This window comes from Loxodonta africana, chromosome 25 (assembly GCF_030014295.1).
Source record: "Loxodonta africana isolate mLoxAfr1 chromosome 25, mLoxAfr1.hap2, whole genome shotgun sequence".
NCBI lineage: Eukaryota > Metazoa > Chordata > Mammalia > Proboscidea > Elephantidae > Loxodonta > Loxodonta africana.
The window spans coordinates 62,773,311-62,799,079 of record NC_087366.1 but is presented as its reverse complement, the minus strand read 5'-3'; positions in this window follow the sequence as shown (position 1 = coordinate 62,799,079).

Genomic DNA, 25,769 nt, shown 5'->3' with positions numbered 1-25,769 from the left:
CTACTTCTGAAGAAATTTGCCAGTGAAAACGTTACGAATAGCAGAGAAACGTTTTCTGATATAGGGCTGGAAGACGAGCCCTTCAGGTTGGAAGGTACTCAAAGTATGGGCGCTTGAAGAATGAGAAGGTATTAATTACAGAAGCCTTTGACGTAAACTGAAGAAAAGGAGGAAAGGGATCTTCCAGAGATCCCTAAAAAGTTACATTTCAAAAAAACGTGAGAAAGAAAATGGTCCTTTGGTTGGGGGAAGGCTTGTAGATAACTCAATATAGCTGGAACTCAAATTGACAGGGAATGGGGCAAAAGTTGAGGCTGGAAATACAAGCAGGGGGCAAGCTCTTGAAGGAATTTCTGTGCCAAACTAAGAAGTTTAGATGTTACCCTAAGGACGACAGGGAACTACTGAAAGGATTCAGCTTGGAAGTAAATGATCAGATTTATGTTTTGAAATGGTCTTATATCCCTTATGCTTAATGCTGTCAGTGGTCAGGCTAATTCCTCAGGAAAAAAGAAAAGATGAACGACCTTGGTGTGGAGAAAGGATTCAAGAGGAACAATATAACAGGCAGGTGAATCAGCAGGGAGGCTGCTGCAGTTGCCAGGTGACAAGTGGCAAAAGTGATGCCGGCCCAGCCTCAGGAAGTGGCTGGGGTGGAGAGGAGTGGTGGACTTACTGCTTCGTGAACAGCAAGGGCTGCTTCCCTGCCCTCCGCCAACGTCTGGACAGTGCCACCTCCATCCTGCAAGAGTCTTCCGTTTCAGAAGGGCAGCAGTCAACTCGCTGATTCTCCACTCCCTAGATTTCCACCTGATTACCTCCTCATAACAAAACTACGGAGTCTCCTGATACAGAGAAAAGTGTGGAGGGAGGGGAGCCCAGGGCTGAGATGCTGGAGGGCAGGAGAGGGCTCTCCACAGAGCTGTGTTGTTGGAGCCAGGCCTTCCCCCTTACACAGCCGCCCACCTGGACAAGGGAAGGGGGGGGGCCAACAGGTACGCCTTCTTCAGGAGTCCATGGATGGTGCAAACAGTTAAGCGCTCAGCTACTAGCCTATATGTTGACTGTTCGAACCCACCCAGAGGGGCCTCAGAAGACAGGCCGGAGGATCTGCTTCGAAAAGGTCACACCCTTGGAAACCCTATGGAGCAGCTCTACACTGCACACGTGGGGTCGCCCTGAGTCAGAATCGACTCGATGGCAACTAACGAGGACAGCCCTTTCCTCTTCTCAGAACCCTTATGGCCTCTTTCTCAGATTTCTGGCAGCCTCATCATCACCCTGGCCTATGGGCATGTCCCCGTCTTTCAAACAGAGGCCTGAAAAGGAAGTGGCAAGAACTGCTCAGATGAATCCTTTGCCAAATTCATGGGCCCTGATTTTCCTCAAGGAGAAGGCTCATTAACTAAGACCCGGCCTTCAGCCACGGCCTGTGTGTTTACTGAAAACTAAAGAGAAAAAACTCTACAAAGCGAACTCCAGAAAGGGGGAGTCCATCCTGTGCCAAACCACAATCCTAGAAATTGAATGTTTAATTCATAAAGTAAATTACAAGAGATTACTTGTACAAGTAGCTGCAATGTCCTTAAAATTATTCTTTAACTGAGGAAAAGTTTTTTGACCTTTGGAGAAAATGCTTGCTTCTAGCTATGACTAAAAAGAGATTTCCTTCTTTCTCTGTTGTGTTAAGAATCTTTTCTTCTTATAAAGAAGGCACCACAGTGATTTATAACTGTCATAAAAGCCTGGAATTCTTTTGAGGTTAAGCTACTCAGCTATTCAACTTTTACTACAGAAACTTTGAAATTCAAAAAGAAAAAATAATGTAAGTTTTTGAAGGACATGTGTTGCTGTAGGTGATCCTGTTAATTAAAAGTGATTGCCTGCTAGGAAATCAGACTTTCAAAAGTTTCATGAATTTATTAGAACCCTGAAGGTATCTTTGTATGCACAGAGCTTTACATGCCATTTATGCAATTTTGTTTCAGATCTGCTTAAAGCCTTGCTGACACTCCCAGAGCAGGGAAGAGCAGCGTTCGCTGCGTATGTGTTTTGGCTAATTGAATTATGTGAAAATACACGCTAACGAAGCCTTAGGAGAGGTGTTTGCTGAGTAGACTCTGCGTCTAATTTCTTCTAAATTAGGTGCATCTTTCTGCCACAGATTAATGATTTAGGAAAGGCTGCTGCTTCGAGAAAAAAATAGCACATTGTCTAATATTGGGATTCGCTTTTGCATACTAAAAGGCTGTCTGCACACCTGGTGTGCACATTGTCTGGGAGAAATCTAAAAGGCATTTTTAATAAAAAAAAATGCATTGCTCTGGGAAGGCAGATGATGTGTAATTATCCAATAAAATTAATGAGTAAATTATTAATCTCCCCTCAGAACATTGGGGTCCCCCGCCCCCGCACCGGCTAAGACACTTTTAAGAGTGATTGTGTTTTGTTTGGCTTGGTTTTAACGAAGATTATTAGTTAATGGTCCTATTTGGATTATTTTTCATCATGTCTATTTGAAAATATCACAGCGTAACATGTGTGGCTGTGGCTCTCCGGTCCCCTAATGCTGGTCTTCGAGAAACAGGCTGTAGAAACACTGTGGTCGTTTTTCACATGAACCCAGGGAGCTACCAAGGTCAGAGACCGCAACTGTACTTGCAGGAGGGGTGGACAGGCCGTGCGGCCTAGAGCAGCAGCTAATTGTCTGACAGGAATGTGGATCCGATGCCGGCTCTCCGTGGTCGCCTTTGGGGTCACCGACCCCAGAAAGCCGTTTGTTCTTGCTGTCACGTCAGTCGCCTTGCACCACGGTGTGGTCTGTTGCAGGCGACAGGGCCGAGCTGGAGGAGCAGGTGGGCAGTGCTCAGATACCCCAAAGGAAGCCTGCCTTCTTTGCCGGTTACCGCTTAGGGCAAAGGAGAAGTCGGGGCTTCCGAAGGAAAGGAAACCAGCCTCGCACTGTGATTTCACGTGTATGTGTGAGAACGCAAGGACAGGCTTTAGAAATAAATGCAATCCGAGACTAATCTGGACATCGTCCATGCAGCTAAGTCATTGGATGCTTGTAAAATAGCATCAGGGGCAAGAAGCTGCGGAAAGTGACCAGTGGGGAAAAACATTGTATATGACAAAATTATATGTATTGTATAACATTACATTCATAAATATATGTGTGGTTCGTGTGACCAAAAATGGAATTATACTTTGTTACCAAGGGATGACTATCTCAATAAAAATAGCGTGGTTCACGTAGGGCCAGGAAATCCTGTGCAAGAAAAGCTGGTTTTCGATTTGTCCATAGAGCCACCACTCCCTGAAACTGTCACCAGGTCTCTGGCCTCTCACCTTGTCACCTCAGAAAGAGCAAAACATTCTCAACACCCACACCCTCGTCAGTGGGGTCCACACCCTTGTCAATGGGGTCCCTGGGCTTAGTGTCACCCACTCATGCTCTCACCCCCCACCTCCTGACCCGGGGTGGGTGGGGCTGGCTAGCAAACTCACCCTGGTGGGCAGAGCGGCCCAGCCACCTGCACCCTGATTGGCAAGTGGGGCGGTGACAAGTTACCAAACTGGGAGACAGGTGACACCAACCCTAGTGATGCCACTGCCTTGGGGGCCCCTCCCCCAGCAGCGCCCACCCACCACTGCTGCCGCTACCTCAGACCCTGAGGTCATTTTGGTGTCACCCCGTCTGGCAGGGTCAGGGATTTCTCCTACCTCCCTGCCTGTGGTTTCCCCATAAATCTCTATCCTTATTTTGTAGGAAATTCTCATTTTTGCATTATTTTATGAGACTAAACCAAGGATCAAAAGACTTCAGTCCAACGTCCCATTTGACCACTTACTAGTCACAGATTCTTGCGTGTGTCACCAACCCTCTGTCATTCTCAGTTTCCACATCTGTAAATGGGCAAAAATTCACAAGATGGTTGAGATGATCAAATGTGAAAACACATGTGGAAAGGCTTCGGGAATGTGAAGTGAACTGCCAGTGTTATCCTAGAGCAAAATGCTTAGGTATCAGGATGTTACTCGGTCTTCACACCTGTCCTTCTTTCAACTAGACACCACGCTGTCAAACTGTATTGTAACCATCAGTTTCCTGAAAGGCAAGCTAGTTGCCAGGCCCCAGCAGCAGGGCACGTCCTGGGAAGCTTCCTGAGAGATGGAGATTAGCTTGCTTAGGGAGCGCTCTTGGGAAGAATACCCGTGGAAGGAGAGGAAGGAACAGAACTGGGCAGAGAGAGAGGCTGAGCCGTGGTGCGGTCTCAGTGTCAGTCTCCACCGATCAGAGTTGTTCCCAGTGGCGTGAGGGGCCAGACCTTTATTCTCCTAATTTGACCAATCACTGGATACAGGAAAGGCGGGTGACCGTGGGTGAGTCATCTTCTTCAGCAATTGCCCGGAGGCGGCTGACAGAGGAGGGTCTTCCAGATGGGGGGATGAGTTCTTCACTTCTGATAGGGAATCAGGATGGCGCGTCACAACATCCACCACACTGATCTTTTCTTGTGGTTGTTTACTTCTGCAATATGTCCCTTAACTGTGGCTCAATATGATGTCTTGCTAGCAGAATGTGTTCATTTTCTCTTCTGGCCTTCAGAAGTTACCTGGGAGTCAGAATGCCCAAGATCCGGGCATTACTCCACACCTGAACCAGCAGAGTGTTATTTGGGGAGTCCCTTCAGGCTCTGCTTCTTAAGCCATCCTATGCTAACTCCCCTCCCAGCTCCTTAGACCGACCCTTTGGACCGCCATTGCCGGGACCGCCATCGCCGGGACCGCCATCGCCGGGACCGCCATCGCCGGGACTGTCATTGCTAGGACTGCCATTGCCGGGAATGTCATTGCTGGGACTAAGACTTGATTTCCGTGGCCTGCACCATGCATGTATCATTCTCGACCACTCACACAACAAGTGCTGGTTCCTGGGCTCCAACCAGAGCCCCCAGGCCCCGACTCACCCCTTAAGGGAAGTCAGACACTACTAATCCAACTGCTATAGGCAAAGTCATTCATCTCTCTTCAACTACAAAACAATTGTCAATTCTTTGCAAATATACCTGAAATCTACCTTTTTTTTAAAAAAAAATCAAACCAGGCAGTGCGTGTGTTTAGTGTACGTGTGTACATGTGTTTTCATTTACATGAATTTGCTGATTGGTTAGCTAGATCGGAATGTGTGTCCTGAAGCTTGGTGAATTCTACAAAACAGTTCATGGTCTGCTCCCCATGTTTCATTTATGCATCTTTTGGGAACACAGCCACCATCATCCGGTAGCTAATAGAATATTTTACCGAGGATTTGTTTTCTTTTTTTTTTTAAAGAATAGGAATTCATTGTCTCATAGTTTTGGAGGCTAGAAGTCCAAACAAAGGCATCATTTCTGGGGGTGGGTCCTTCCTTGTTGGTAGCCCAGGAGTTCCTTGATGTTTCTTAGTGTTCTTTGATGTCCATCTTCCCCCTGTGTGTGTCTCTGTGGCTATTCTGCTCTTTTTATAATTCACAAGTGATTAGATTTAGGACCCACCTTGCTCTGGTATCACCTCATTAACATAACAAAAGAAAACCCTGTTTCAAAACAGTATCACGTACACAGGTACAGGGTCGGGACTTCAATACATTGTTTTAGAAAACACCACTGAATCCAGATGAAAGTGTTATTCTGAAAGCTGTGCAAATTGCACTCCCAGCAACACCTGGGAAGCTTACAGGGTCCTTGTCTTCACCAGAACTGATCAGTCTGTAAAGCATACAGCAAAGCTCCGCCTTGGGGTGCAGCTCCCATCGGCATTGGCGTAATGTCCTGCCACTTTTAAACCACAGTGGCTGGTGGCCGGGGTTCCATGGAGGACAAGTGAGTTACATGCAGGGACTAGTCAATATTTTTCACTAATACCAACGTACCAACAGTATCACAGGGCTTTGAGTTTCTTGAGTTTTTCCCATTTGGGTAAAATGATCACACTGGAATTTGCAGGAATAATAAAAAGATGTTAAATTTTTCTGCAAGTTTTTAGAAACGAATAACGTTGTCTATTTCTTCATCTGTTTTCTATTGTTCAATTAGGGAAATCATGACTACGTTGAATAAGACTTCTCTCTACTCTGTAGTTTATCCCCCTTCTCCAAACTCCCCTCACTCCCTGTCCTCCCTCAAATCACTATTGCTCACACTTTAGGTAGTTTGGATCACTTTATCACTTTCAGGACATGAATTGTTGTTGTTAGGTGCCATCGACTCAGCTCCGACTCATAGTGACCCTGCATACGACAGAACAAAACAGCTAACCCAATTGCCATAAGCAAAGTCACTCGTCTGTCTTCAACTACAAAACAAAAAGGTCAATTCTTTGCAAATATACCTCAAATTTACTTTTTTTTTTAAAATCAAACCAGGCAGTGGCTGTGTTTAGTGTATGTGTGTATGTGTGTTTTCATATACATGTATTTGCTGGTTGGTTAGGTGTGTGCCATGCCCACAATCATTGTTAGGCTTGAGCCTGTTGCTGAAGCCACTGTCAGTCCATCTCCTTGAGAGTCTTCCTCTACTTTACCAACCACGATGTCCTTCTCCAGGGACTAAACCCTCCTGATAACATGTCCAAAGTATGTGAGACATAATCTCACCATCCTTGCTTCTAAAGAGCATTCTGGTTGTACTTCTTCCAAGACTGATTCGTTCATTCTTTTAGCAGTCCATGGTATACTCAATATTCTTCACCAACACCACAATTCAAAGGCGTCAATTCTTCTTTGGTCTTCTTTATTCACTGTCCAGCTTTCGCATGCATTTGAGGTGAATAAAAATTTCATGGCTTGGGCCAGGCACACCTTAGTCTTCAAGGTGACGTCTTTGCTTTTCAACACTTTAAAGAGGTCTATTGCAGCAGATTTGCCCAATGCAATGCGTCTTTCGATTTCTTGACAGCTGCTTCCATGGGTGTTGATTGTGGAGCCAAGTAAAAGGAAATCCTCGACAACTTCGATCTTTTCTCCATTTATCATGACGTTGCTTATTGGTTCAGTTGTGAGGAGTTTTTGTTTTCTTTATGTTGAGGTGTAATTCGTACTGAAGGCTGTGGTCTTTGATCTTCATCAGTAAGCGCTTCAAGTCCTCTTCACTTTCAGCAAGCAAGGCTGTGTCATCTGCATAACGCAGGTTGTTAATGAGTCTTCCTCCAATCCTGATGCTCTGTTCTTCTTCATACAGCCCAGCATCTCGGATTATCTGCTCAGCACATAGATTGAACAGGTATGGCAAAAGGATACAACCCTGACACACACCTTTCCTGACATTAAACCATGCAATATCCCTTCATTCTGTTCGAACAACTGCCTCTTGATCCGTGTACAGAGTCCTCATGAGTGTTCGGGAATTCCCATTTTGTGCAATGTTATCCATAATTTGTTATTATCCACAAGTCGAACGCCTTTGCATAGTCAGTAAAACACAGGTAAACATCTTTCTGGCATTCTCTGCTCTCAGCCAGGATCCATCTGACATCAGCAGTGAGATCCCTCGTTCCACGTCCTCTTCGGAATCAGGCCTGAATTTCTGGCAGCTCCCTGTTGATATACTGCTGCGGTTGCTTTTGAATGATCTTCAGCAAAATTTTACTTCATGTGATTTTAATGATATTGTTCAATAATTTCTGAATTTGGCTGGATCACCATTCTTTGGAATAGGCATAAATATGGATCTCTTTCAGTCGGTTGGCCAAGTTTCTTGGTATAGACAAGTGAGTGCTTCCAGTGCTGCATCAGTTTGTTGGAGTATCTCAATTGGTATTCCATCAATTTCTGGAGCCTTGATTTTCTCCAATGCCTTCAGTGCAGCTTCGAGGTCTTTCTTCAGTATCATTGGCTCTTGATCATATGCTACCTCCTGAAATGGTTGAACATCAACCAATTCTTTTTGGTATAGTGACTCTGTGAATTCCTTCCACCTTGTTTTGATGCTTCCTGTGTCGTTTAATATTTCCCCCATAGAATCCTTCATTATTGCAACTCAAGGCTTGAATTTTTTCTTCAGTTCTTTCAGTTCGAGAAATGCTGAGCTTGTTCTTCCCTTTTGGTTTTCTATCCCCAGGTCTCTGCACATGTCATTACAATACTTTGTGTTCTCAAGCTGCCCTTTGAAATCTTCTGTTCAGCTATTTCACTTCATCGTTTCTTCCTTTTGCTTTAGCTACTCAACGTTCAAGAGCAAGTTTCAGAGTCTCTTCTGACATTCATTTTGGTCTTTTATTTCTTTCCTGTCTTTTTAATGACTTTTTGCTTTCTTCATGTATGATGTCCTTGACATCATTCCACAGCTGGTCTGGTTTTCAGTCATTATTGTTCAATGCATCAAATCTATTCTTGAGATGGTCTCTAAATTCAGGTGGGATATACTCAAGGTCGTACTTTGGCTCTCGTGGACTTTTTCTAATTTTCTTCAGTTTCAACTTGAACTTGCACATGAGTAACTGACAAGCTATTCTGCAGTCAGCCCCTGGCCTTGTTCTGATTGATGATATTGAGCTTTTCCATCATCTCTTTCCACAGATGTAGTCGATTTGATTCCTGTGTGTTCCATCTGGTGAGGTCCACATGTATAGTTGCCATTTCTGTTGGTGAAAAAAAGGTATTTGCAATGAAGAAGTCATTGGTCTTGCAAAATTCTATCCTGCAATCGCCTGCATCGTTTCTATCACCAAGGCCATATTTTCCAACTACCAATCCTTCTTTGTTTCCAACTTTCCCTTCCAATCACCAATAATTATCGATGCATCCTGATAGCATGTTTGATCAATTTCAGACTGCAGAAGTTGGTAAAAATCTTCAATTTTTTCATCTTTGGCCTTAGTGGTTGGTGGGTAAATTTGATAGTGTTAACTGGTCTTCCTTGTAGGCGTATGGATTTTATCATATCACTGACAGCATTGTACTTCAGGATGGATCTTAAAATGTTCTTTTTGACGATGACTGCAACATCATTCCTCTTCAAGTTGTTATTCCTCGCATAGAAGACTATATGCTTATCTGATTCAAAATGGCCAATACCAGCCATTTCAGCTCATTAATACCTAGGATATCGATGTCTATGCATTCCATTTAATTTCTGACGATTTCCAATTTTCCTAGATTCATACTTCATACTTTCCATGTTCTGATTATTAATGGATGTTTGCAGCTATTTTTTTCTCATTTTGAGTTATGCCACACCAGCAAATGAAGGTCCTGAAAGCTTTACTTCATCTACATTGTTAAGGTTGACTCTACTTCAAGGAGGCAGCTCTTTCTCAGACATATTTTGAGTGCCTTTCAACCTGAGGGGCTCATCTTCCAGCACTATATCAGAAAACGAACGTACTATTAAATAGGTGGTCCAACAGTGCATTGGGTATTTTTTTTTAAATTTTTATTGTGCTTTAAGTGAAAGTTTACAAATCAAGTCGGACTCTCATACAAAAATTTGTAAACACTTTTGCTATATATTCCTAATTGCTCTCCTCCTAATGAGACAGCACACTCTTTCTCTCCACCCTGTATTCCCGTGTCCATTCAGCCAGCTTCTGCCCCCTCTGCCCTCTCATCTCCCCTTCGGACAGGAGATGCCAATATAGTCTCATGAGTCTACTTGATCCAAGAAGCTCACTCCTCACCAGTATCATTGTCTATCCCATAGTCCAGACCAATCTCTGTCTGAAGAGTTGGCTTTGGGAATGGTTCCTGTTTTGGGGTAACAGAAGGTCGTGAACCATGACCTCTGGGGTCATTCTAGTCTCAGTCAGACTATTAAGTCATGTCTTTTTATGAGAATTTGGGGTCTGTATCCGGCTGCTGTTCTGCTCCCTTAGGGGTTCTTTGTTGTGTTTGTGTCAGATATAATTCTGCAGTGTAATAATACCTGCTGCTGTACCTGGATGGGTGTCACCCTCCCATCCCCAGCACAGTGATTCAATGTGCTTCTCACGTGTATATTTACATCTCATTCCTCCTAAATACACTTCAAGGCGGTGGGTTGTTGTCAGCTGCCACAGAGTCAGCCCTGGCTCTTGGTAACCCCATGAACAACAGAAGAAATGCTTCCTGGTCCTGCACGTCATTCCTGTGACTGGTTATGAACAAGACCATAGTGTTTTCATTGGCTGATTTTCAGAAGTAGATGACCAGACCCCTGTTCCCACTCCATCCCAGCCCAGAAGCTCTATCAAAACCCATTCAGCATCACAACAACACGCAAGCCTCCATTGACAGACAGGTTGTGGCTGTGCATGAGGCCAGGAATCGAACTCAAGTGCCCCCTGTGGAAAGCAAGAATTTTACCGCTGAACTATCAAAGCCTTGGGATGGTGGACAGTGGCCAGTTATTTCTCCAGGATGCAGAAGGTGATATCTAAAATCACCTGGGAAGTCAACGACTTAAGAACGCTGGTTTCATGCTTGGTATGACACAATTTTTTTTTTTTTTTTTTTTTTATGACACAAAATAAGAACTGTGGTAAGGAGCCCTTTCCTTCGCCATGTTTACCCTCAGCAAATATGCTGGTTAAGACGTGGAGGAATGAATGACAAGCAGCTTGAGCCTGGGCCTGGGAATGAACAGACCTGGATTCTAACTTGACTGAGGCACTACCAAGCTATACTGCCTGGGGCAAAGTCTCTTCAGCTTTCTGGCCTGAGTGTCCTCTCTATGAAGTGAAAGAGCTGAAGACAGCGGCCTCTAAGGCTGTTTGGGCCATTTACTTTCCTACGATAAAGCTGTTGCTCTGGAGTCAATTCCGGCCCATGAGGCCTCATGTGTGTCAGAGCAGAACTTGCTCCATAGAGGTTTTAATGATTGATCTCCCGGAAGTAGATTGCCAGGCCTTTTTCCCAGGCACCTCTGGGTGGACTTGAACTTCCAATCTTTTGGTTAACAGCTGAGCATGTTAACCGTGTACACCACTCAGGGATGCCAAGGATTTTGGGTAAATACTGTAGCATGTGGAACAGAAATCTCTAGTACCCTTAACTGGTACATAGTAGGTTCTCTAATAGATGTCAGTAATCTACTATTCTACCTCCTAAACATCTAAAACCCATGTCTAACTCCAGTTTTCATTCAATAAGCATTTATAAATGCTTATTATGTGGCAGACCTTGTCCTAGGCACCTGAGATAGGGCTGTAACTAAGGCATAGTCCTTTCTCCAAGCAGCAACCAGAAGCTTTCATGCAAATTCAAACATGATTGTAAAAAAATGAAAACAAAACAAGAAAAACCTTACCATCAAGTCAATTCTGACTCTTAGTGACCCAGTAGGACAGAGTAGAGCTGCCCCACAGGGTTTCCGAGGCTGCAGTCTTTACAGAAGCCACATGGTTCTCCTGCAGGGCAGCTGGTGGATTCAAACCACCTGAACACTTAATCGCTGCACACCAGGGCTCATAAAAAGACAAAGATGGAACTAGGCTGTGTACAGAACAACAATTTTCATTTTAATAATGTGTGTGTGTTTTAGTGATGTATCTTTTCAAAAATGCTCAGTTTTTTTCCTACAAGCAGCTCATTTAAATATACATCTAATTTTTTTTTTTTTTTCTAAAGAGAACGCTTTTCTCACATACTTCCAAACGTAAAAGTTAATCAGCTATTTGTAGTCACATGGAAAACAAATTTTATAGCCTTAATTAATTTTCTGATCCATTTTATCGGTGTTGTTTTATAATAACAGACCCTAGTTAATAATGCATTTACATTGCATTTTTAATTTTCAAAGTGCTTCCATACATGTTAACAAATCTGAGCCTCACAAAAACCCTAGTAGGTAAACTAAACCAAAAAAACCAAACCTGTTGCCATCAAGTTGATTCTGACGGATAGTGACCCTATAGGACAAAGTAAAACTGCCCCACAGTTTCCAAGAAGTGCGTGGTAGATTCAAACTGCCGACTCGTTAGTCAGCAGCCATAGCTCTTAACCACTAAGCCACCAGGGTTTTCGGCAGGTAAACTATAAAGTATTAATTAAACCTGTTCCACTGATAGTTTATAGGTGGCGAACTGTCACTGAGAGTTAAAAGATACTTAAATGATTGTCTGAAGTAACTTGGCTAGTCATTTTCAAACAAAACAAAAAACCTGAATCTAGGTGCCAGATCTCTTTGCACCAAGCAGGTTGTATGCTAGAATTATTAAAAGTAAGTAAAGATTTAAGACCTCAGTCACACGTGCTGCTTCCGCTCTGATAGTGAATCTCTCTGCTTGTCTGCAGCTGGTATGGTCACTGGGTAAGATGATTAGTGAGATATATCAATTTATATGAATCGCTGATTAAAGGGGACTACTATGAACCTTGTTGTTGTTGTTAGGTGCCGTCGAGTGGGTTCGGACTCATTGCAACCCTGTGCACACCAGAACGAAACACTGCCCAGTCCTGCACCATCCTTACAATGGTTGTTATGCTTGAGCTCATTGTTGCAGCCACTGTGTCAATCCATCTCATTGAGAGTCTTCCTCTTTTCTGCTGACCCTGCAGTTTGCCAGCAAGATGTCCTTCTCTGGGGACTGATCCCTTCTGATAACATGTCCAAAGTATGTAAGACGCAGTCTCACTCTCCTTGCTTCTAAGGAGCATTCTGCTTGTACTTCTTCCAAGACAGATTTGTTCGTTCTTTTGGCAGTCCATGGTATATTCGATATTCTTTGCCAACACCATAATTCAAAGGCATCAATTCTTCTTCTGTTTTCCTTATTCACTGTCCAGCTTCCACAGGCATATGATGTGACTGAAAATACCACGGCTTGGCTCAGGCGCACCTTAGTCTTCAAGGTGACATCTTTGCTCTTCAACACTTTGAAGAGGTCCTTTGCAGCAGATCTGCCCAGTGCAATGCGTCTTTTGATTTCTTGACTGCTGCTTCCATGGGTGTTGATTGCGGATCCAAGTAAAATGAAATCCTTGACAACTTCAGTCTTTTCTCTGTTTATCATAATGTTGCTCATTGGTCCAATGAGCAACTATGAACCTAGGATCTCAATTTGTCAAGTCCCAGGATGTACTTCACACTCTCTAGAATCTGGCCTGCTTGCTGGGTAAATTATGCTGAGTCTGTTACCAATCGCTTGGAAAATTTTGAAATTATTCCTGATTTTAAGGAGTACTTTTAAATTCTCTTGTGGACCTTGAGACATGATCTCTTACTAGGAAGCAGAGGAGCATTTTCCTTTCAGCCTCATCTCCTCTGGTGTTCCATGTTCAGCTCAGTGCTCCCAAAGAGCCTCCACAAGAGACCGGAAGCATGACTCTGCACAGCTGGGCCAGCCACTTCACTACGACCACAGAACTTTCTCTTGCCCTGAGCATACGGTAGGAACAGAACCCAGCCTGCAGCATGTAAATGCTGCTGAGGCCAGGAGCACAGGTGGAGGCCACCAAGGGGACCTGCACCCTCACCTCCCCCTCCAGCCTTCACCCAGACTTCCTCTAGAAAGCCCTCCCTGATAAACTAAATCCTCTCCTTTAGCTTAAATCACTTCAGCCTTTTTGTGGAAAGTAATCCCAAATAGCTCATTAAAAAAACCTGTTGCCAATGAGTTGATTCCGACTCATAGTGACCCTATAGGACAGAGTGCAACTGCCCGATAGGGTTTCTAAGGAGCGGCTGGTAGACTTGAATGGCCAACCTTTTGTCTAGCAGCCCAGCTCTTAATCACTGTGCCACCAGGGCTCCAAATAGCTCATAATACAGTTTAAAAACAAATTAGCCATCAAATTTAATATAAAAATTTATTGTCATAAAGTAATTCACAAAACCCAGTAATGCTAAGAAAAAAGACATTTGATAATTCTGATATAATTTTGTCTTTATAAATGCAAATATTCATTACACATACATACATACCTACATACATATTCACATGGAAAAGAGGCTGGAAGGACAGTCAGCAAAATTTAACATTATTTTTTTCTGAGTGTTAGAATAATGTGTATTTTCTAAGTGTTCTGTACTGAACATGGATTCTTTTTGATGCTAGGTAAAAAAAAAAAAATTACTTATAAAAACAAATCTAATTAAAAATCTATATGTTCCATATGGAACCCTGGTGGTGCAGTGGTTAAGAGCTCAGCTGCTAACCAAAATGTCAGCAGCTGGAATCCACCAGCCACTCCTTGGAAACTGTATGGGACAGTTCTACTGTGTCCTACAGGGTTGCTATGAGTCAGAAAAGACTCGACGGCAACAGGTTTGGCTTTTGTTGGTTTTGTATTCCACATATATGTGTCTTTTTTAAAAGGCCAGGAAGAATTACATTAAAATGTTAGTTGGCTTCTTTTCTTTTTTCTGAGTGAGAATTGCAATTAACAGTTATTTTCATCTTTATTATTTTATGTATTTCCAAAATTTTGTATAGGCTAATTAATATTACCAAACCAAACCTCTGCTGTTGAGTCGATTCCAACTCATACAACCCTACAGGACAGAGTAGAACTGCCCCGTATGGTTTCCAGGGAGCTGCTGGTGGATTCGAACTGCTGACCTTTTGGTTAGCAACCATAGCTCTTAACCATTACACCGCCAGGTCTCCACCACTGCAGCACCAGGGCCAATTAATATTACTCTTAAAATAAAAAGAAATTAATTCCAAGACTTAAAAAGCATGAAGTGAAAGTGTTGAGTTTTATACCCCTCTGTCCCTGTTGACAGGTTGTGTTTATTTTCCTGTTGTTTCATGTGGAGATTTCATCTCCTCGAGGGGGCTGCAGATTCCTAGGGGGCCTTCCGGTTGTTTTTTTGTCTCCAGAGAGTATTTTACATGTGTTAAAAAATGCATGTTCATTGACGACACTCTTATCAACCCAAATGGAGAGATGAGAAGGCTGCTCCAACCAAATTTTGATGACTACAATTGTCTTTCTTTTTACAAAGATAAATGCCTGCTCACGAGACTATGTGAAACATTTTAAGTTGTTCAAAAACCGGGCGGACTCTGTGGGCCACTCTTATAGTTTTCACTGTGCTTGCTGTGGGCCCACAAGTTTTTCTATGTTAATTTTGACCGGGTCCCCTCCTTTGTCTCCAGGCACAGGCGACACACTGAGCTGGCATCCTTGCTGTGGGATGAACACAGCAATTTATCGGTATTGGCAAGCTGGCCTGTTTCATCATGAATCGATCACTCCAGTGAGCTCCTGAGGCGTTCCTCTGGGGAACAGAGAGAGTGTGCAAAATTGGTCGATGGGGCCTAGTAGCAACAGACCGCGAAAGAAAAGTTCAAGGTATTTCGTCAATAAAGGAAGGTCACTTGCCTTTGCAACAGCGTGCATTTTAAACCAAAGGAAAATCAGGCCCAGGATTTCCATCAGCTCCGGCTTTTCAGGGAGCGGGTCTGTAGATATTCACGCCCTTAAAAAACAAAACAAAACAAAACCCAGCTGCCGTTGAGCTGATTCTGACTCGTGGTGACTTCCTGCGTGTCAGAGTCGAACTGCTCTCCGAAGGGTCTTCAATGGCTGATATTTTGAAAGCAGAGCATCAGGCCTTTCTTCTGAAGTGTTTCTGGGTGGACTAGAACCTCCAACCTTTCGGTTAGCAGCCAAGCGCATTCACCGCTTGCATGGCTGAGGGACAGTAACACCGTTACTAGGCTGCAAATGCTTCTCCCAGAAGGATGCAGTGTGTTTTTCACCCCAGAGGGAAGGGAACCAGAGAAGTACTGGGTGTTCTGTCCTTTCTGCTGCTTCATGCTCATGGTGGACTCAGTCCTCAGCTGCTGCATCACCTGGAGGCAGCAGGTGGGGGCAGAGCAGCCTGGCACCACTGTCCTGGAATGCCAAGGGCCTTGCAGAGGTGCAGACAATATCTCTTTGCTCCTTTTTATTGCTGCAGCCCCAGCCTCTGAAGAGTATGGGTAAGGGGCCCTTCTGCACAAGGACTCACGGCTTATGGGCTAACAGGACTTCGAACCTCAGTTGTTACATTTATAAATAACCCAAGGGAACCTTTTAGCTAAAGGTGGAGAGGAGAAATGAGATTTTGATCCACTTTGAGCACATAAGACCTAGCAGAAGAACAGGCTCCTCCACACATGCCTCGTCCCCCAATCAGGGCCTGTAAGCCGTCAATGCAGGCACGAGGCCCCTGGAGAGAAATGTCACACGGCCAGTGGTGCTGATGCTCACCGCGCCCCGTCAGAGAAGCAGGTGCCTGGGTTCTCCTTGTGTGTGTGGCCAGATCACTATCTTATTTTTCATCCCCGTATTCTAATAAGCCACAATCACCTATTAAATAGAATGATATTTTCTAGCTACGTATATATAGGGCTTGAGGCATTGGTTGTTCAATGGTAGAATTCTCACCTCCCGTGTGAAAGACCTGGGTTCGATTGCCAGCCAGTGCTCCCATGTACAGCCAGCATCCGTCCCTCAATGGAGGCTTGGCTGTTGCTATGGTGCCAAACAGGTTTCAGTGGAGCCTCCAGACTAAGATGGACTAAGAAGAAAGGCCTGGCAGTCTACTTCTGCAAATCAGCCAATGAAAACCCTATGGATCTCAATGATCTGATCCACAACTGATCAGGGGCATGGGTAGGATCCCACAGCATTTTGTTCCTTTGTGCGTGGGGTCACCGTGAACCAGGGGCCGACTCACCGGCAGCTAACTGCAACAGATATGGGGCTTAAAACAGAGGGAAAAGCAAGTTACAACGCTCCTTCAACTCCTTCCCCTAAAAACACAAAACAACATAAGTACAGAAACCATAATACCATTCATTCTCTGTTTCACTTTTAATTCCTTATCTCATGAACCTGAACTGACTGGCAGTACCTGGAGGGTAGGGCCCAGGTCATCTACATGACTCACCTCTCCATAGCACCCGATCTAGTGCCATGTGCTCTGAGCACGTGCGTGCTTCCTAAGTTAACAGAAGCCAGCACGTGCAGAGTGTGTTTTAACCGCACAGCGCTTGTCCACCCACACATCTCTCTGTGTCCTGCTGAGCTGAGAGCAGGAAACTGAAGTCCCAAGGGGTTAATCCACTTGCCTTGTGTCAGAGAGAAAGAGTGGCTGAGCGAGGACAAAGCTTGGGTTCTACCGTTGCTCATATCTTATTGTGTCCTTGATTATGAACCTTCCACTCAGGAAATACCAAGAAGTGGTATCAAGACGGTGTCGACAGACTGTGCCAAGGTCTCTAATTAAAATTCTGTCTCAAGGACAATGGGATAGAAAATGATTCTGGTGAAGAATGAGCTTCCTGGGTGGAGTAGACACATGAGACTATGTTGGCATGTTCTATCTGGAGGAGAGATGAGACGGCAGAGAGAGTGAGAAGCCGCTGGAATGGACACAAAAAGACAGAGTGGAGGGAAGGAGCGGGCTGTCTCATTAGAAGGAGAGCAATTAGGAGTATATAGCAAGGTGTACTTATAAATTTTTGTACGAGAGACTGACTTGATTTGTAAACTTTCACTTAAAGCATGACAAAAAATTTTTTTAAAAAGATGCTGTCTCAAGACTTGGGGCACAAGTAGGTTCTAAAAGTGTTCAAATCGTGTGTCAGAATCGAAATAGGGAAAGGAAGATGTGTTCATATGTGTGAAATGGCTTGTCTGTGTCATTGATTGGGAAAGCTGAGACTGTCTGAGTATGACATCATAAAAACCAAAATAAACTAAATTCACTGCCATTGAGTTGATTCCAACTCATAGCTACCCCATAGGACAGAGTAGAACTGCCTCATAGGGTTTCCAAGGAGCGCCTGGTGGATTCAAACTGCCAACCTTTCAGTTAGCAGTTGTAGCTCTTACCCACTATACCACCAGGGTTTCCATGATATCATAAGCATGATATAATTCGTGCATTTGTTATGCCGAACTGAAAGGTGGGCCGCTCGGACATCTTAGCTGACTTTCTGAGGGCAGTGAAGCAAACACCTGGAACACAGGATGATCTCATTTACATATAACACCCGATCCGTGCAGTTCTTGCAGGAATTTCCCAAGTTAACTAACGTCATGGAAAATTGAGAATGCCTCTTTACCAATCTTTCTGGGAACATCTGAAGCACAGACCAAGCACTCTTAGCATAAAATAATATTAAAAGATATAATTAAACATTTATTTAATATGTCATCTTCTAACATCCTGGCAGGGCGAGACCCCACGAGGGAAGGGACAGTTCTGCCTTGCTTTGTTCTGTGTTTCCAGTGTTTGCAGAGTCATTGTTCTCAATGGCCGCTCAGTGGGTCTCTGTTAGAGCAGTGAATGATCATGTACGGGAGGGAGTGTGCAATGTGGAGAATTCATTGAGCGCTCAGTCCATAAAACCCATTTACCTGGTCCACAAGCTCTGACAAGCGACTCCTTTCCCAGGCTGGGACATAGGTGCGCCACCTCGGAATTCCTTTCTCACCTTTTCCGGAATATCACTGCATGAGCTGCAACCTGCCCTGACCTGACCCATTGGGCAAAACTTGATTGGCCTCAGTTCTTTCCTTCCCCAGAATGCAGGCCTCCCTAAGATGGCCTCTGAGTGAGTAGGAAGGGAGAATGGATGTTATCAGCATCAGAACACACTCAAGGTTGTGGGTTCTGAATTTGAAGCCGAAGTTAAACTGCTCTTGGTTCAAGTTGCAATGAGCACTGGCGAAAACGTGACCTCCTAGTTCAAGAATAAACGTTTCATGGAGTTCTTAGTGATCAAGTTGCTCTTACAAAAGAGGATTCTGATGAGTCGGCTGTAAAAGAGCCAGGGTCTGAAGGATTTAATTTCTCTTGAGATATTTGATGGTTTCATGCTGAGGTAGAAGCAATTTAGCGATACGTGTGTGGGGTCTCACTCATCCCAAAATGTTTGAAAAAGAGAAGATAATTTTCCAGTGCCACGATCTTGCTCTCTGTTCCTTCTCCTTCAGGGATAGTTTGAATGCTTTACTAAATATTCCCGGACTAATTTCTGTACCAACTAGATAAGATTGTTGTCCTAAAAAGACAAGATTAATTCAGGATGTTGTGATGAAACAACTTAAGTTCAACTCATACTAAAACAACAAAACAAGACAAACACAAATACAAAAATGCCCAAATTCATCCACTGTGCTGGAGTTTATCACTCATGAGCCTCGTTAGAATTTAGATACATATGAAGGTTTTTTTAGTGCTATTTCTTGAAAAAGGATTTGCAGAGAACTATAAAGATTTCTTATTACCATCTCTGGAAGTTCCAGAGGCCCCTGGCCTTTCTGACCAAATATAGAATTCTTCTGGGTTCAGAACAATCAGTTACCTTCACATTTGCACTGCCTGGAACTCTCCAGAAAAACACTGTGAGGCATCATGAGCTCTCAGGCTTCAGTGTCTCTCCCTAATTCCACCAATTGAAAAAAAAAAAAAAAGCTTGTTCCCATCGAGTCAATTCTACCTCATAGTGACCCTATAGGACAGAGTAGAACTGCCCCATAGGATTTCCAAGGAGCAGCTGAGCTCTTAACCACTTAATCACCAAGGTTTCTCCAATTAAAGAACATGCAATTATTAAGAGTCTGCTCTCTGCTTAGGATTGTGCTAAGATATATGGAAGAGGGAGAAAGAGTCCCCACCCACAGGAACATTATGATCTGGAATTGGAAGCTGACTTACACAGAGGGAAGAATTTGTCAGTAGGACCGTAATGATGATGATGATGGTGATGATGTCATTAGTTACTATTGATCATGCATTTACTAGTGAAAGGCGTTACATACATTGTAGCATTTAATGCTGCCTCCTGTTTTACCAGGAATGCCCCAGTGGCACAAAAGGTAAAGCCCTTGAGTACCAGCCAAAACGTTGGCAATTCGAACCCATCCGAGGCACCCTGGAAGACAGGCCTGGCAATCTGCTTCTGAAATGTCTGACTTAAAACTCTACGCAACAGTTCTATTCTGCACACGTGCGGTTGCCATGAGTCAGAATCGACTGGATGGCTACTAACAACAACTGTCTTACGAGACAGATGGTATTATCATCCCTAGTTATATGCAAGAAAACTGAAGAACAATTTGTTATATGCCTTGCCCAAGGTCACATGGCTGGACAGTGACTTAGGACATGATTCAAGGCTAAGGCAGGCCGCTCCAGAGCCTGAATGCCAAACCTCCGCCAACATTGCCTCCAAACATGTCTGCATACAAGTAAAGGTTAATGTGTGTGCGTATGCATATAGAAATATCTACATGATCTCTCACACTGAGAACAGAGCACGCCAATTCGGTCCAAAAGGAATCATTACGTCAGTATCTTCCATACGTTTCAACCTATAGTTGATTCAAAAATAGGTATTCGGCCCTCATTATATGCAAGTGAAAAACAGCTAAGACATGGACTCTGTCCGCAAGGGGATAAGCTGTGATTCACAGTAAGACACGGGTAAAAATGCTATGGTGATGAAAGGCGGGGAAGAATCTTACTCTGCTGAAAAAGTTTCCATCTCAAAGGCTTCCTACAACCGATCCAGACCTCACTCACCGAAAGGGAAAAGGTAGCTGTCAGGACAACAAAGGAGGAAGAAGCCTCATGGGAAACCAATGCTGGACCGTTCAGAGGACACCAAAAAGGCCAGGTGTGTACACATTCAAGGCAGCGACTTGCACAAAATCAGCGTTCGTTTAACAATATTGCACGGCACCTCCTTTTGATCACTCCATTTCTGCCTCCTCACCACCTCTCATTCTGCACACTCTGCCTGGTAATAAGTTCACTTCACAGCAGCACCTCCGATGGCTAGACAGAGGCTCAGGGGGCAGTGGGTTTCCGTCAATGGCGGAGGAACAACTCAGAAAAGGAGGGTGAGAATGGTTGCACAACTCGAAGAATGTGATCAATGTCACTGAATTGTGCATGTAGAAATTGTTGAATTGGTGTATGTTTAAAAAAAAAAAACCAAATCCATTGTCATCGAGTTGATTCCGACTCATAGTGACCTTATAGGACAGAGTAGAACTGCCCATAGTGTTTCCAAGGAGTGCCTGGTGGATTCGAACTGCTGACATTTTGGTTAGCAGCCAAGCTACTAACCACTATGCAACCAGGGTTTCCAGTGTATGTTTAGATGTGTATATTCTCAACAATAAAAAATAAAATTTAAATTAACAAAAGTTTGCTTTATCCAAGCACTTTCTGAAATTTCATTTCTCCCGAAAATCTTCCTAACGATAAGAACGTTAGCAAACTCCTTTTTGCCTTTTCCTTCTCTAACCGTGGAACTTGCCAGACAACCTCCGACCAGCTCCTACAGGTTTAAAACTATCCTTCCCTCCCATCCAAACAAAATCTAAAATAACAACAGAACAACAAAGAGGGCTTCTAAAAAGATAAAAGTAAAAAAATAACTATAATCATAGATTACAATAAAAGCCGAATCTAAACAAGCCAGGCGAACTCAGAGAAGACTTGAAAAGCCAGTGTTGATATTACTCTCAACCCCAGTTCCTTCAAATGAACCACCGGTTTCATCTTTCTGCTCTTAGGTCATCTCTCCCCTCCTCCCTCATTTTTAAAACCACACATTCCTCCTGAGGCACTGTCTCTGCACCCCGCCATCCACTCTCATGACGTTTCCACTTTTCTGACTGCCCAGGCCCTCAGCACTAAACTCTGCTCCCTCCACTGGTGTCTCTGCCTCTGCCTTACCTGGATCCTGTAAGTGGAAGGCCCTTTCCGTCTTTGATGGGGCCCAGATCAACCTGCATTATAAAAAAGTCAGGCTAACAGGAACATAACAAAAGCAGAAGAGGTTATTGAAAAGGTTCTTTCACTAAGTAGACACATCCCCAAAACATATACAGGGAAGATAAATAAGTGTGTGGCTCTGGAAGAGGAAATGAAACAAATATGGAGCTTGAGGGACATCAAAGGAAAGCCAGCTATCATGTCCAGGATGGGGAGGGTTGTACGTGAGCGACCTCCACATCAAGAGAGGCGGGGATTCGTTATGCATTCCTCTCAGATGAGAATCTTACAGCACTGGACACCTGATGCAAAACGAGGACACAGGCATCTCAACAACAGTTACATGTGTGCATTTCAACAGGGGATGATTGAACGTACCTGGCTCAGCTGCACTGTTCCGACACGTGAAGACCACGTTACAGTCAACATCTATCGAGCTGTGCCTGGTGCTCTGCTGGGGCCTGGATCACTGCGGAAGATAAATACACAATAACCAAAAAAAAAGGAATGTTAAGGAAACAATTAGCCGATTTTATCTGAATAACGCTGATAACTATCATCAAAAGAGACTGAAGTAACCTACAGATGAAAATAGACTAAAGATTCTCCTTGGAAGTATACGAGGAAAGCAAGGATCAGAGAAACCATCTTCAGAGTAGGAAAGACCCTCAGCAAGATGAACTGACACAGTGGCTGCAACAGTGGGCTCAAGCGTGACAAGGATTGTAAGAATGGTGCAGGACCAGGCAATGTTTCGTTCTGTGGTACATAGGGTCGCTATGAGTTGGAACCAACTTGACGGCACCGAACAACAACATTCAGAGTAGTAGCAAGGGTACTTTATTTATACTTACATAAATAAAATCTGTTTTCCTACCTTAGCTCAGTTCTCACTCATAGTGACCCTATAGGACAAGAGCGGAGCTGCCCATCAGCTTTCCAAGGCCGTCATCTTTATGGAAGCTGACGGCCACAACTATCTCCCACAGAGCAGCTGGTGGGTTCGAGCCACCAACCTTTCAGTTAGCTGCTGAGCACTTAACCACTGTACCACCAGGGCTCTCTGCATGATAACTACTGGAGGTAAAATCATGTCTTGGCTATATCCTGACCTTCTGGTTTCTCCTGTAAGAAATGGAAGGAGATGTCTGGGCGAGTCAACTGCTCAGCACGGGGTCTGCTGACTGTCATCTTAAGAAGAAAAAATGGAGACCAGAAGCACAGATATTCTTGTGTCCTAAACAATGGTAAGTAGGAAGTGAGAAAATTAGTGGTCACGACTAAGGAAATAACCAGCAAATGTTATCTGAATAACGCTGATAACTATCATCAAGAGAGACTGACGTAGCCTGTAGCGAAAATAAAGATTCTCCTTGGAGGTACATGAGAAAAGGATCAGGGCGCCTGACTCAGAACAGCAGACAGGGTACTTCATTTACACTTACATAAATAAAGTTTGGTTTTCTGCCTTTGCTCTGACTGTGACATATTATATTCTACTTGTGCAAAAAATGCTAAAATTAATTATAGAAAATGATTGCTGAGTAAAGAATTATGTTTTTATAGAACAATTACAAGTGAATGTATTAAGTTGTGTTAAATTCTAGTTCCCTAAATTATCCACGGTGAAAGAAAGCTTAAGACCTAACAGCAATCAGCATTCGCTGGATAATGACAAGTACCTGAAGGAGAAGATAGCGATAGCCTATAAACTGACCCATTTCCTTAGGGCTAACCTTTTACTCTGGAATCCCTGGGTGCTACAAATGGTTAGAAATGGGCTGCTAACCGTTGATGGTTTGAGTCCATCCAGAGGTGCTCCAGAGGAGTGGCCTGGTGATCCACCCCTGGGAAATGAGCCCCTGAGAGCCCTGTGGGGCGCTGTTCCGCTCTGACACACACGGGTTTACCTTGAGTCCGAGGTGACGCAGCGGCAACTGGTTAACCTCTTGCCCTTCAACTATTCTGTTGACGGAACTATTCACCGATTTATCCACCTAATACGTTGCTTTGTCACATCACTTTGGAAGAAAAAACACAATTGAGTGAAAACAGCCTGGATTTGGAAGCAGACAGACTATGAACCCTAATCTATACTTTTCAGGATTAAAACCCAAACCAAACCTGGATTCAGTAAATAGTAGCTAATTTTTCTTTCGATGCCTTGTATTCCCAACATGACAAACCAAATGCTATATAATAGGGTATTCAAGAGTCTTCCTAAAGCAAGGCTGGCTACTGGGCCCGGATAATACTTGCAATATTAAAACCAGAACCAAGCCCGCTGCTGCATTAGCTGACGTTTTTTCTGCATTTTCTTTAATGCTTTGGACCTTTTCTTCACCATTCAGCTAGACTAGGAAACCTTGGTCCTGTCCACATGTAAGAACCTTCGGGGCACTCATGGAACAATGCCAATGCCTGGGCCTCGCCCAGACCAATTCCATCAGAGCCTGGGAAGTGGGCCTGCTGCATTCGTGCTTGTTAAAGAGATCGGGGGACTTCAGGGTGTAACTGGGATCACTTACCTCCAGAAGGAGGCCCTGGGGGGTACAAACAGTCAACATGTTCAGCTGCCAACCAAAAGTTTGGAGGTTCAAGTCCACCTTGAGGCATCTTGGAAAGAAGGCCTGGTGATCTACTACTGAAAAATCAGCCATCGAAAACCCTATGGAGCACAGTTCTCTGACACACCTGTGGTCACCATAAATCAGAGATGGCTAAAAGCAACTGGTACCTCAGGAAAGGGATTATAAGATGGAAAGCAGGTAAGAAAAAAACCTGTTATTGGCTTTTGAGTTTCAAAAGCCTCACCTTCAGAAGAAATGAGAAGAACACAGGGCCTAATCCAAACATTTTGGAAGATACATGATAGCAAAGAGCAAATATCCCCCTCACCATCACCATCCTTGCATCCCACACCCTCAAGTTTACAAAAGATGTTGTAGTTGGGAAGAGAATAGGAAAGGAGGGAAAGAAAGGTTAGAAGCTGGCAGTCCCTGAGAAAGGGGAACCCTGTACCTGATCTTCCTGGGGTGGAGTAGAGAGGGGGGACAGGTCCCTACCCAACAAGTTTGTGGGATCCAAGATCAGAAGGCCCCATGCCTTGCTTCCCAAGTAGAGCCCTAGGTGGGCAGCTAGAGCTGGGAAAGTAACTGTGGTGATTAAGCAAGTCAGGTCTTAGACAGCCTCACAGAGCTGAGCAGCCACAGGCTGAGTCCTGGGTCCTGGGAGCAGCACAGCAGCCTTCCAAGAATGACCTAGAAGCAGCTGTCAAGAGTTGATGACTGTAACAACCAACTATACCAGACCTAAAGGGCAGCATTTGCCCAAAAGCAAAGTTCAGAAGGATGGTCAGGGCAGGAACACTGGGCTAATGGATACTGGGAACCCAGGGAGGAAGGGGAGGAAGTGCTGACACATTCAAGGGTTTGCAACCAATGTCAGGAAACAAGTTGTGTATAAATTACTGAATGGAAAACTAATTTGCTTTGTAAACTTTCACCTAAACAACAATAAAATGTTCAAAAAAAACAGCTGATGACCAAGTCAGGCAGGCCAATGGTCATCATATCAGATGCTGGCTTGGAGAGTTGAAGAGTAAAGCCTGACGCCTCCTTCATGTACCCCCACCAATAAGCCACCTGGCAACGAGGGCAACCTGGAGGGAATGAGGGGGATGCCTCAATTGATGAAAGCTAAGTTTCCTTCACTTGGCAGAATGAATGCTTTAAAAAATAAGTTGATCAATAGAATAATAAATAAATCAGCTACATTTCCCTTGCTCCTGAGCAGGTGGACCTAGATTTCTGCCCTTCTCATTACGTTTCTATGATGGGGTATAGTGATGGTTAAGGTTGTGCATCAATTTGGCTGGGCAGTGATTCTCAGTGGTTTGGCAGTTATGATGTAGTTTGGCAGTCGTATGATGATGTGATCACCTCCAAGATGAGATCTGATATAATGTAATCACCTCTATGATGAGATCTGCTGTGAGCAGCCAATCAGTTAAAAAGGAGTTTCCTTGAGGGTATGGTCTGCATCCAATATATGTGGACTTTCAGGCAAAGCTTGCTGGCT